Source organism: Rutidosis leptorrhynchoides, chromosome 4, assembly GCF_046630445.1.
Source record: "Rutidosis leptorrhynchoides isolate AG116_Rl617_1_P2 chromosome 4, CSIRO_AGI_Rlap_v1, whole genome shotgun sequence".
Taxonomy (NCBI): domain Eukaryota; kingdom Viridiplantae; phylum Streptophyta; class Magnoliopsida; order Asterales; family Asteraceae; genus Rutidosis; species Rutidosis leptorrhynchoides.
This window is the reverse complement of record NC_092336.1, coordinates 618,421,473-618,432,923: the sequence shown is the minus strand read 5'-3', so window position 1 is coordinate 618,432,923 and position 11,451 is coordinate 618,421,473.

Genomic DNA, 11,451 nt, shown 5'->3' with positions numbered 1-11,451 from the left:
TTGGTAATCCTCCCAATATTTTGCTTCCTTGGCGAAAACACCATTGACCATAATTAACCTTGGTCGGTTGGTTGAGGATTTTCTTTTTTACTTAACCGTTTTATTATTTCCCCCACCGGTTCTATTTCCTCCTCCGGTTCCTCCTCTTCCGGTTCTGATTCTTCTTCCGGTTCTGATTCTTCTTCCGGTTCTTCTTCGGGAACTTGTGAATCAGTCCAATATATATTCGACACTTCATTATTATTAGGTAAGTCAATGGGATTTGTGCTAGAGGTAGACATCTATCACACAATATCAAACATGTTAAGAGATTAATATATCACATAATATATACATGTTAATAATATATAGTTTCCAACAAAAATGTTAAGCAATCATTTTTAAAGAAAATACGGTCGAAGTCCAGACTCACTAATGCATCCTAACAAACTCGATAAGACACACTAATGCAAATTTTCTGGTTCTTTAATACCAACGCTCGGATACCAACTGAAATGTCCTGTTCTTATTGATTAAAAACGTTCCATATTAATTGATTTCTTTGCGAGATTTTGACCTCTATATGAGATGTTTTTCAAAGACTGCATTCATTTTTAAAACAAACCATAACCTTTATTTCATAAATAAAGGTTTAAAAAGCTTTACGTAGATTATCAAATAATGATAATCTAAAATATCCTGTTTACACACGACCATTACATAATGGTTTACAATACAAATATGTTACATCGAAATCAGTTTCTTGAATGCAGTTTTTACACAATATCATACAAACATGGACTCCAAATGTTGTCCTTATTTTAGTATGCAACAGCGAAAGCTCTTAGTATTCACCTGAGAATAAACATGCTTTAAACGTCAACAAAAATGTTGGTGAGTTATAGGTTTAACCTATATATATCAAATCGTAACAATAGACCACAAGATTTCATATTTCAATACACATCCCATACATAGAGATAAAAATCATTCATATGGTGAACACCTGGTAACCGACATTAACAAGATGCATATATAAGACTATCCCCATCATTCCGGGACACCCTTCGGATATGATATAATTTCGAAGTACTAAAGCATCCAGTACTTTGGATGGGGTTTGTTAGGCCCAATAGATCTATCTTTAGGATTCGCGTCAATTAGGGTGTCTGTTCCCTAATTCTTAGATTACCAGACTTAATAAAAAGGGGCATATTCGATTTCGATAATTCAACCATAGAATGTAGTTTCACGTACTTGTGTCTATTTTGTAAATCATTTATAAAACCTGCATGTATTCTCATCCCAAAAATATTAGATTTTAAAAGTGGGACTATAACTCACTTTCATAGATTTTTACTTCGTCGGGAAGTAAGACTTGGCCACTGGTTGATTCACGAACCTATAACAATATATACATATATATCAAAGTATGTTCAAAATATATTTACAACACTTTTAATATATTTTAATGTTTTAAGTTTATTAAGTCAGCTGTCCTCGTTAGTAACCTACAACTAGTTGTCCACAGTTAGATGTACAGAAATAAATCGATAAATATTATTGTGATGACCCAAAAATTTCTGACCAAATTTAAACTTTATCTTTAAATGATTTAATGTTTTCGACACGATAAGCAAAGTCTGTGAAGTTGAATCTCAAAATTTTTGAACTATTCAATTACCTTTCGATTGTTCTCAACGATTCGCGAACAATTATAGGTAAATAGATACATATATATACCATAACTTGAAAACGTAACAAAGTGTTGAGTATATGATACTTTGCATTAAACTTATTGGTTTGATTATCTGATTGATATATTTAGATACATAGTTAAAAGATTATGCCAAACAATTGAATTAAAAGATAATTATTGAGTCCCTTAAGGATTATGATATTATTACGGGTCTCTGTTGTAAGGTCCACATTGATTTGGGAAATCATTCATTCTTAACGGTATTTGGAATAAATGGTAAAGTGTTTGTTTAAATTATGTAATTTGGACACATACAATAATAAGGAATATCAACTTTTGGAATTAGATATATGAATAACTTGCGATATGTATTTTAAAACGTGTTTATTAATATCGAAAATATATTTTTAACAATACGATAAAATATAATATTAACTTGGTCATAAAAACAAATTGTTATTATATATATATTAACAAATAGCGAGATGATGATTTATAGAAGTAAATGATCAAAATACTCGAAAGTTTAAGATATACTTTGAGTGGTATAGTTTAGGGATAATTTAAGGCTATATTTTGACAAAGGTACGTGACACGAAATGTAAAATACAAGTTTTCTCAGCGTACGAAAGGACATTTGAAAAACCGGAACCGGGACATAAGTCGAATGATGACGTACGACTTATCGGAACAAAAATTACAAGTCAACTATGCATGTGAATTTAATATAATATATAATTAATTATATAAATTAAATATATTATATATATTATATAAAATTATGTCGATAAACAAAAAGTTAAAAGTTTGTGAGCTGGATCAGAGGGCCATGCGATCGTATGGCCTTGAAGCACAAATCCCATGCGATCGCATGGGGTGCTTTTTCAGAAAAGGTACTATAAATTCAATTGTTTTGCTCGAACAATCACACACAGTTACACATATATAGATATATACTCCGTAATATTTATATTATTTATATTATTATTATTATTATTATTATTATTATTATTATTATTATTATTATTATTATAATTATTATTATTAAAGATTAATATTAATATTAATCTTATTATTATCAGTAGTATTAATATTATTTTTATTAGTATTATACATAAAATACTACGACGAGGTCATGTTCAAACAATTTCAAAAATGATTTTCGAGTGAATTAAAGCTAAGGAAATTATGGATTATTGCCAAGGAGGTTATGGGTAATGTTCGGGGGTATAATTGTGAATCAAACTTAGTGTTTATCATCTCCGTTACGTCTACGTACTTTTCTACAATATTGAATCTCAATATTAATACGTAAGCATTTATATTTTATATTTTATAAATTAATAGTGTATACATACTAGTGCTCGAGTGTATATATTTATACATGCTTGTATGCTAAATTTTGTCGTTAAACAGTTTATAATAAATCACGAATTAAATACATATATTACGGGTAAAAGGTATATGATATACATGTTTTCGGAAAGCTGGCGAAAAATCAATAACTTTTCATTTAGATATCGAATAGTTTCGAGGAACGAATCAAAAGATATGGTCAACTGAATTATAATTGACATTAATTGGAATTACTTTTTGAATCTGCAATTAATACTTAAACAACTTGTTTACGAGATTGATAAAATGGATTTTTGAATATTACCAACCGAGTAAATGAATCCTTATATAAGGTACGTCTCGTTTGTTGAACTATTGTCAAAATTGACTTTTTGAAACAACTTTGAATAACTTTTGTATGTCAATTTCGAGCATTAGGATTGTGATACACTATGACCTGACCTAGCTTGATAGACATTTATTGACCAACATATGTTCTCTAGGTTGAGATCTACGATTATTTGATATACCGAGTTTCGGTCACATTACGATGAACAACTTTATGTGCTGCTAAGGTGAGTTCCATTTGCTCCCTTTTTAAATGCTTTTGCAATATATATTTTTGGGCTGAGAATACATGCACTTTATTTTAAACAATGGACACAAGTACATACTAAATTCTATACTGAGTTTGAACCGAAAATCCCTTAGCTTTGGTAACTAGTAACTGCCGGTTATAAGAACTGGTGGGCGCGAGTAGTAGTATATGGATCCATAGGGCTTGATATCCCCGTCCGAGCTAGAGCACTAGCCTTTTAACGGACGTATGCTATTTGAGAAACGTACACGTTGGTTTGCGTGTATTATTAAGTTGATTATACAAAGGGTACAAATTATATATACGTTAAGTTTAGTTACCAGGGCGCTCAATTTCGTAGAATATTTTGATAAACGTTTCTGGATGAAACAACTGAAATCTTGTGATCCATCTTTATATACAGATTATGCGAAACATACAAACTATGAACTCACCAACCTTTGTGTTGACACTTGTTAGCATGTTAATTCTCAGGTTCCCTAGAAGACTTCCGCTGTTTACTTATATGATAGACAAGCTATGTGCATGGAGTCTTATATGGCATATTTTTCAAGAAAACGTTGCATTCACCAATTCATCATCATGTACCTTATTTTGACTGCATTGTCAAGGGAAGTACTATTGGAAACTATTATATACGGTGATTGTCTATATGTAGAAATCATCAGATGTCGAAAACCTTTGATTTAAATATTCATTTATGGTGTGCCTTTTCAAAAGAATGCAATGTTTACAAAATATATCATATAGAGGTCAAATACCTCGCAATGAAATCAATGAATGACGTGTTCGTCCATATGAATTTAGAGCGATCGTCACAGTTGGTATCAGAGCGTTGGTCGTAGCGAATCAGGTCTTGCATTAATGTGTCTAACTGATAGATGTTAGGATGCATTCGTAAGTCTGGACTTCGACTGTGTCTGAATGTCATAAGTTTTACTTATCATTTCTTGTTGGAAATTACCTGCTTATCATTTCTAGTCAAAGACACGTTTTACTGCATTGATTGCATGAATAGTATATAGACAAAATTCGTATCTTAGTGTATCTGCTAATTTATATCTCAGCGTATATGTTACTGTAAACTTTACCTGACAGCTTTCGAAAAGTTCCTCCGTAATTTACGGACCCCTTGTATTATATATAGGTATTCTATGTAATTAGAATATCATCCAATATCCAAAAATCAATTTATATCAAAAATCCTTTATCCAAACCGTGTGAGATGAATTCCGCATCTAGTTCGAATTCCTCAGATGCTGACAGCTATTCCGATATGGATTTTCACTCAAACTCCGAAGGTAGTGTAACCGGAATGGATCAACCAATTAGCCATCATCTATTCTGAATGGATTGGGGATGGGTTCGTAGCCTCCTCAATCATTGGAGACAGGAAGATGGTGATCCCTTCCATCCACCAAATTTCCCTCTTGGTGAAGAACCTGAAGCACTTACCGGCGAACCTGTTCGTAATACCATTTTTCTCTCTCATTTCCAGAGTTTCTCATCACGATTATATACTACATCGAATTTTAGATCTTATTTATCCGCTCGTCGGAACCGATCATCCCGGTATAATAGAAGAAGTCAACGAGCTTCGCGCTCGGGTAGTGACTTTGGAGAATATAGTGAGAAGGTTACAAACACCAGCAGCAGCACCAGCAGGATAACCAGTATCACCATCATCAACACCAACAGGATCATTACCACCACCAACAACCACATCCGCATCACACGCCTCAACATCACAAACTGTACCTCGGATATCAACATCATACGCACTATAGATACCAAGGAGTATCAACAACAAAAAACGATGAAGTATGGATTCATAACTTTATTGGAGAAACATTCTGCGATGATTATGTAATCTCTAAAGTCATAGAGATTATCTATTCTAGCCTTAACCATAAATCAGATAGAGTAGAAACCCTGATCGGAATGGTGTATGATTTACAAGCTAAACTTGTTATACCACAACATCAACAACACCGTCAGCCTCACCAGCACAGTCAGTGCTGTCAACATCGTCAGAATCAGCATCACCTCTAACATCATAAGCTCCGTCAGTTCAAGAAAGCACCTTGGAAAATCATTACGAGTCAATAACGCGTATATTGTATCAACGAGTTATGAAATATTTACTCATTCCTTCTGAAGAATTTATATGTATATCTTATATATATAAATTTTTAAAACTATAATAAATCTTTCTGTACTAAGTTATTATGTATGGAACTTAACTACTCAGTTAATTCATAGTAATAATATGCTATGATGTACATTCTTTGTTAGCAACTTAATCTTCGTTAACTACAATCTTTGTTTCAAATTCAATGAATTTCATTTCATAATAAATCAAGTGTATTATTCAATAACATGTCTGATTTTACACTTTCATCTTCGGTACCCTCGAAACTTTCTAGACAACATCATTCGTACCTTGAAAAGTTAGCGAGAGTACTATGAGCACCAACATCCTTCACCAAGGAATAAGAATAAATAATGAAATATTGATTTCATTAATACTCCGCAAGATTATGTAATCTTTAATATTTTAGAGATTATTCATTTCTAAGTCAAGCCAAAAATCAAATAAGCTTAATATGATATTAACTCATTAAATTCAAATTACATCCGAAGAAAATATACATACAGATATTTTCATAAAGACTGTAATGAAAATTCTTTTGTACAAAATATTAATTGTGAAATCTTTAACGGGTAGGTAACACTCAGAAAATATATAAGTTCACAATTATTATGTTACATTGTACATTCTTCAATTTTGATTCAAAAAAATCATTAACTATACTCACTATCTTCACAACGATATACAATCGTTTTCATACAAGTTTAATTACATATTCTGATATTGACGAATTAGAATCCAAGTCATAACTCTGAACCAGTAACATCATTTTTAGATCTCTACATCTTTCAAAGCTATACTTTGACTTCAAAACTGTGCAAGATCCTTTAGCGTTGTTAATATCGAAAATAATCGTGCCATCCTTTTCAAAGTATCCAGTTTTATCACACTTTCAACTACTCAACTTTGATTTTTCAGATTAGCCTTATTGTAACCTTGACATATACGTTCTTGTTACTGGGGAACCTTTCATGTTCCACCACATTAGCAGTAAATTTACCAACAATTTCATTTATCCTTGACCTTCCAAAAAATCCTTATACTCATTGAAACCCTATCATGTACTCATCCACATCCAGTAACAATAATGGTCATACGAATTATCGGGAATTAGCAATCAGTATTTTGAAATCTTGCAGCACGTCTACGCCAACAGTTATATGAGTACATATAACGTCTACCTCCTGGACTTACATACTTCGAATGTGAAGTTTCTGAAAAACACCCTAAACTGCGAACTAGTTCTCGAAATGCTGATGAAGCAGCAAAAACTGTAAACGACTTTAACAGTCAAAAGTTTGATGATAAAGAATGGTATGGTGGTAAAGCTGAGAAAAAGAGAAGGTTTGGAACTGAAAAACGGATTGAGTAAAGTATGAAAGAGGCTGTAGATAAATCATAAAGACTGAACCTGCCTTCAAAGAATCCAAATGATTCAGTGTCTGCTGAAATCCTTAGAAAATACCTTACTCCTTACTCTAAAACCTTTACGACAATATTCTTCATCATCATCATTATCTTAAATATTCTAAGATATCATCATATCTTTCATTATAAATATCCTCAATATTTTTGAGGATAATTTCGTGACCATCTGAAATTATTCATTCCTTCACGCTATCTGTGTTACATCATAACAGAGACTGTGTTAGTTTCTAAATTCTGAAAAATTCGAATTTAAAATATGAATGTTTTGAAGTAGTGTTGGGAACTGAAGCATGAATTAGTATAATATAATGACACTTGATCAACGTGATTATATTACAGTAAGTCATGCTGAGTTTCTAATGAAACGTGATAAAGGTTCACAGATCACACCCTCATCATGAACCATGTTACATAACTCTTTCATTCTATATAATCTCTAAATATATCAAGAAAATATACTTCTTGATGATTTGGTCTTTTCCAGATATTCTAGTAATTTGACAAATCAAGATCGTGCCATTACAATTTATTTCTTAGAACATTAATTATGTTCATCCGAAATTCATACCTACAAATTCTGGACCATTATTCGCTTGACATAAGGTCGGGAAGAGAAATCGAAAGCATGGAGCTCTGAAATAAAAAGGAGAATATAAGCCCGATAACAACTCCGAAATTTACAAACCGTGTATATCAATGCGTATAGCAATATAAAGACACGGGAGAATGAAAAACACTATAACCCCAAGGTAATGGTAAAAGAAAGCAACTTCCTCTGGTGGTAGATGAAAAAGAAGAATGACAGATATAAAAGTTAGGAGTATATCAAGAATCAGAACTGGATGAAGCATTTCACAATCTTTTGGAAGTATGAAATGAGGAAGAAGATGTAGGAGTGGTGAAAATAATGAAACAGAAGAGGTCAATTTATAGCGAAATAACAGACAGAGCAATCAAGACAGATGACCGCATATAATTAAAGAAGATCTTAATCTCCTTAATTCCCGAAGAATCAAATCTTATTTAGATTATGAAGACTTTCTATTCCTTAAATTTCGGAAATCAATCGTAACTACGTCAAAAGTTAAGACGAATCTCTATTCTTTCATTTCACTCTTTTACGATAACTTCTCTCATACGCTTCGAGAAATCGGATTGTTTTATCCATATTATTCAACGGTGATAAAATTCTATTTATCAACTCATATTCGTCATGAAAACATTTTTATTGTTAGCCATGACGACCTCACTTAAATTTCGGGACGAAATTTCTTTAACGGGTAGGTACTGTGATGACCCGAAAATTTCTGACCAAATTTAAACTTTATCTTTAAATGATTTAATGTTTTCGACACGATAAGCAAAGTCTGAAAGTTGAATCTCAAAATTTTTGAACTATTCAATTACCTTTCGATTGTTCTCAACGATTCGCGAACAATTATAGGTAAATAGATACATATATATACCATAACTTGAAAACGTAACAAAGTGTTGAGTATATGATACTTTGCATTAAACTTATTGGTTTGATTATCTGATTGATATATTTAGATACATAGTTAAAAGATTATGCCAAACGATTGAATTAAAAGATAATTATTGAGTCCCTTAAGGATTATGATATTATTACTGGTCTCTGTTGTAAGGTCCATATTGATTTGGGAAATCATTCATTCTTAACGGTATTCGGAATAAATGGTAAAGTGTTTGTTTAAATAACGTAATTTGGACACATACAATAATAAGGAATATCAACTATTGGAATTAGATATATGAATAACTTGCGATATGTATTTTAAAACGTGTTTATTAATATCGAATATATATATTTAACAATACGATAAAATATAATATTAACTTGGTCATAAAAACAAATTGTTATTATATATATATTAACAAATAGCGAGACGATGATTTATAGAAGTAAATGATCAAAATACTCGAAAGTTTAAGATATACTTTGAGTGGTATAGTTTAGGGATAATTTAAGGCTATATTTTGACAAAGGTACGTGACACGAAATGTAAAATACAAGTTTTCTCAGCGTACGAAAGGACATTTGAAAAACCGGAACCGGGACATAAGTCGAATGATGACGTACGACTTATCGGAACAAAAATTACAAGTCAACTATGCATGTGAATTTAATATAATATATAATTAATTATATAAATTAAATATATTATATATATTATATAAAATTATGTCGATAAACAAAAAGTTAAAAGTTTGTGAGCTGGATCAGAGGGCCATGCGATCGCATGGCCTTGAAGCACAAATCCCATGCGATCGCATGGGGTGCTTTTTCAGAAAAGGTACTATAAATTCAATTGTTTTGCTCGAACAATCACACACAGTTACACATATATAGATATATACTCCGTAATATTTATATTATTTATATTATTATTATTATTATTATTATTATTATTATTATTATTATTATTATTATTATTATTAAAGATTAATATTAATATTAATCTTATTATTATCAGTAGTATTAATATTATTTTTATTAGTATTATACATAAAATACTACGACGAGGTCATGTTCAAACAATTTCAAAAATGATTTTCGAGTGAATTAAAGCTAAGGAAATTATGGATTATTGCCAAGGAGGTTATGGGTAATGTTCGGGGGTATAATTGTGAATCAAACTTAGTGTTTATCATCTCCGTTACGTCTACGTACTTTTCTACAATATTGAATCTCAATATTAATACGTAAGCATTTATATTTTATATTTTATAAATTAATAGTGTATACATACTAGTGCTCGAGTGTATATATTTATACATGCTTGTATGCTAAATTTTGTCGTTAAACAGTTTATAATAAATCACGAATTAAATACATATATTACGGGTAAAAGGTATATGATATACATGTTTTCGGAAAGCTGGCGAAAAATCAATAACTTTTCATTTAGATATCGAATAGTTTCGAGGAACGAATCAAAAGATATGGTCAACTGAATTATAATTGACATTAATTGGAATTACTTTTTGAATCTGCAATTAATACTTAAACAACTTGTTTACGAGATTGATAAAATGGATTTTTGAATATTACCAACTGAGTAAATGAATCCTTATATAAGGTACGTCTCGTTTGTTGAACTATTGTCAAAATTGACTTTTTGAAACAACTTTGAATAACTTTTGTATGTCAATTTCGAGCATTAGGATTGTGATACACTATGACCTGACCTAGCTTGATAGACATTTATTGACCAACATTTGTTCTCTAGGTTGAGATCTACGATTATTTGATATACCGAGTTTCGGTCACATTACGATGAACAACTTTATGTGCTGCTAAGGTGAGTTTCATTTGCTCCCTTTTTAAATGCTTTTGCAATATATATTTTTGGGCTGAGAATACATGCACTTTATTTTAAACAATGGACACAAGTACATACTAAATTCTATACTGAGTTTGAACCGAAAATCCCTTAGCTTTGGTAACTAGTAACTGCCGGTTATAAGAACTGGTGGGCGCGAGTAGTAGTATATGGATCCATAGGGCTTGATATCCCCGTCCGAGCTAGAGCACTAGCCTTTTAACGGACGTATGCTATTTGAGAAACGTACACGTTGGTTTGCGTGTATTATTAAGATGATTATATAAAGGGTACAAATTATATATACGTTAAGTTTAGTTACCAGGGTGCTCAATTTCGTAGAATATTTTGATAATCGTTTCTGGATGAAACAACTGAAATCTTGTGATCCATCTTTATATACAGATTATGCGAAACATACAAACTATGAACTCACCAACCTTTGTGTTAACACTTGTTAGCATGTTTATTCTCAGGTTCCCTAGAAGTCTTCCGCTGTTTACTTATATGATAGACAAGCTATGTGCATGGAGTCTTATATGGCATATTTTTCAAGAAAACGTTGCATTCACCAATTCATCATCATGTACCTTATTTTGACTGCATTGTCAAGGGAAGTACTATTGTAAACTATTATATACGGTGATTGTCTATATGTAGAAATCATCAGATGTCGAAAACCTTTGATTTAAATATTCATTTATGGTGTGCCATTTCAAAAGAATGCAATGTTTACAAAACGTATCATATAGAGGTCAAATACCTCGCAATGAAATCAATGAATGACGTGTTTGTCCATATGAATTTAGAGCGATCGTCACAATTATCTTGAATAAATCCATGACCCAGTGTATACGTATCTCAGTATTGATCACAACTCAAACTATATATATTTTGGAATCAACCTCAACCCTGT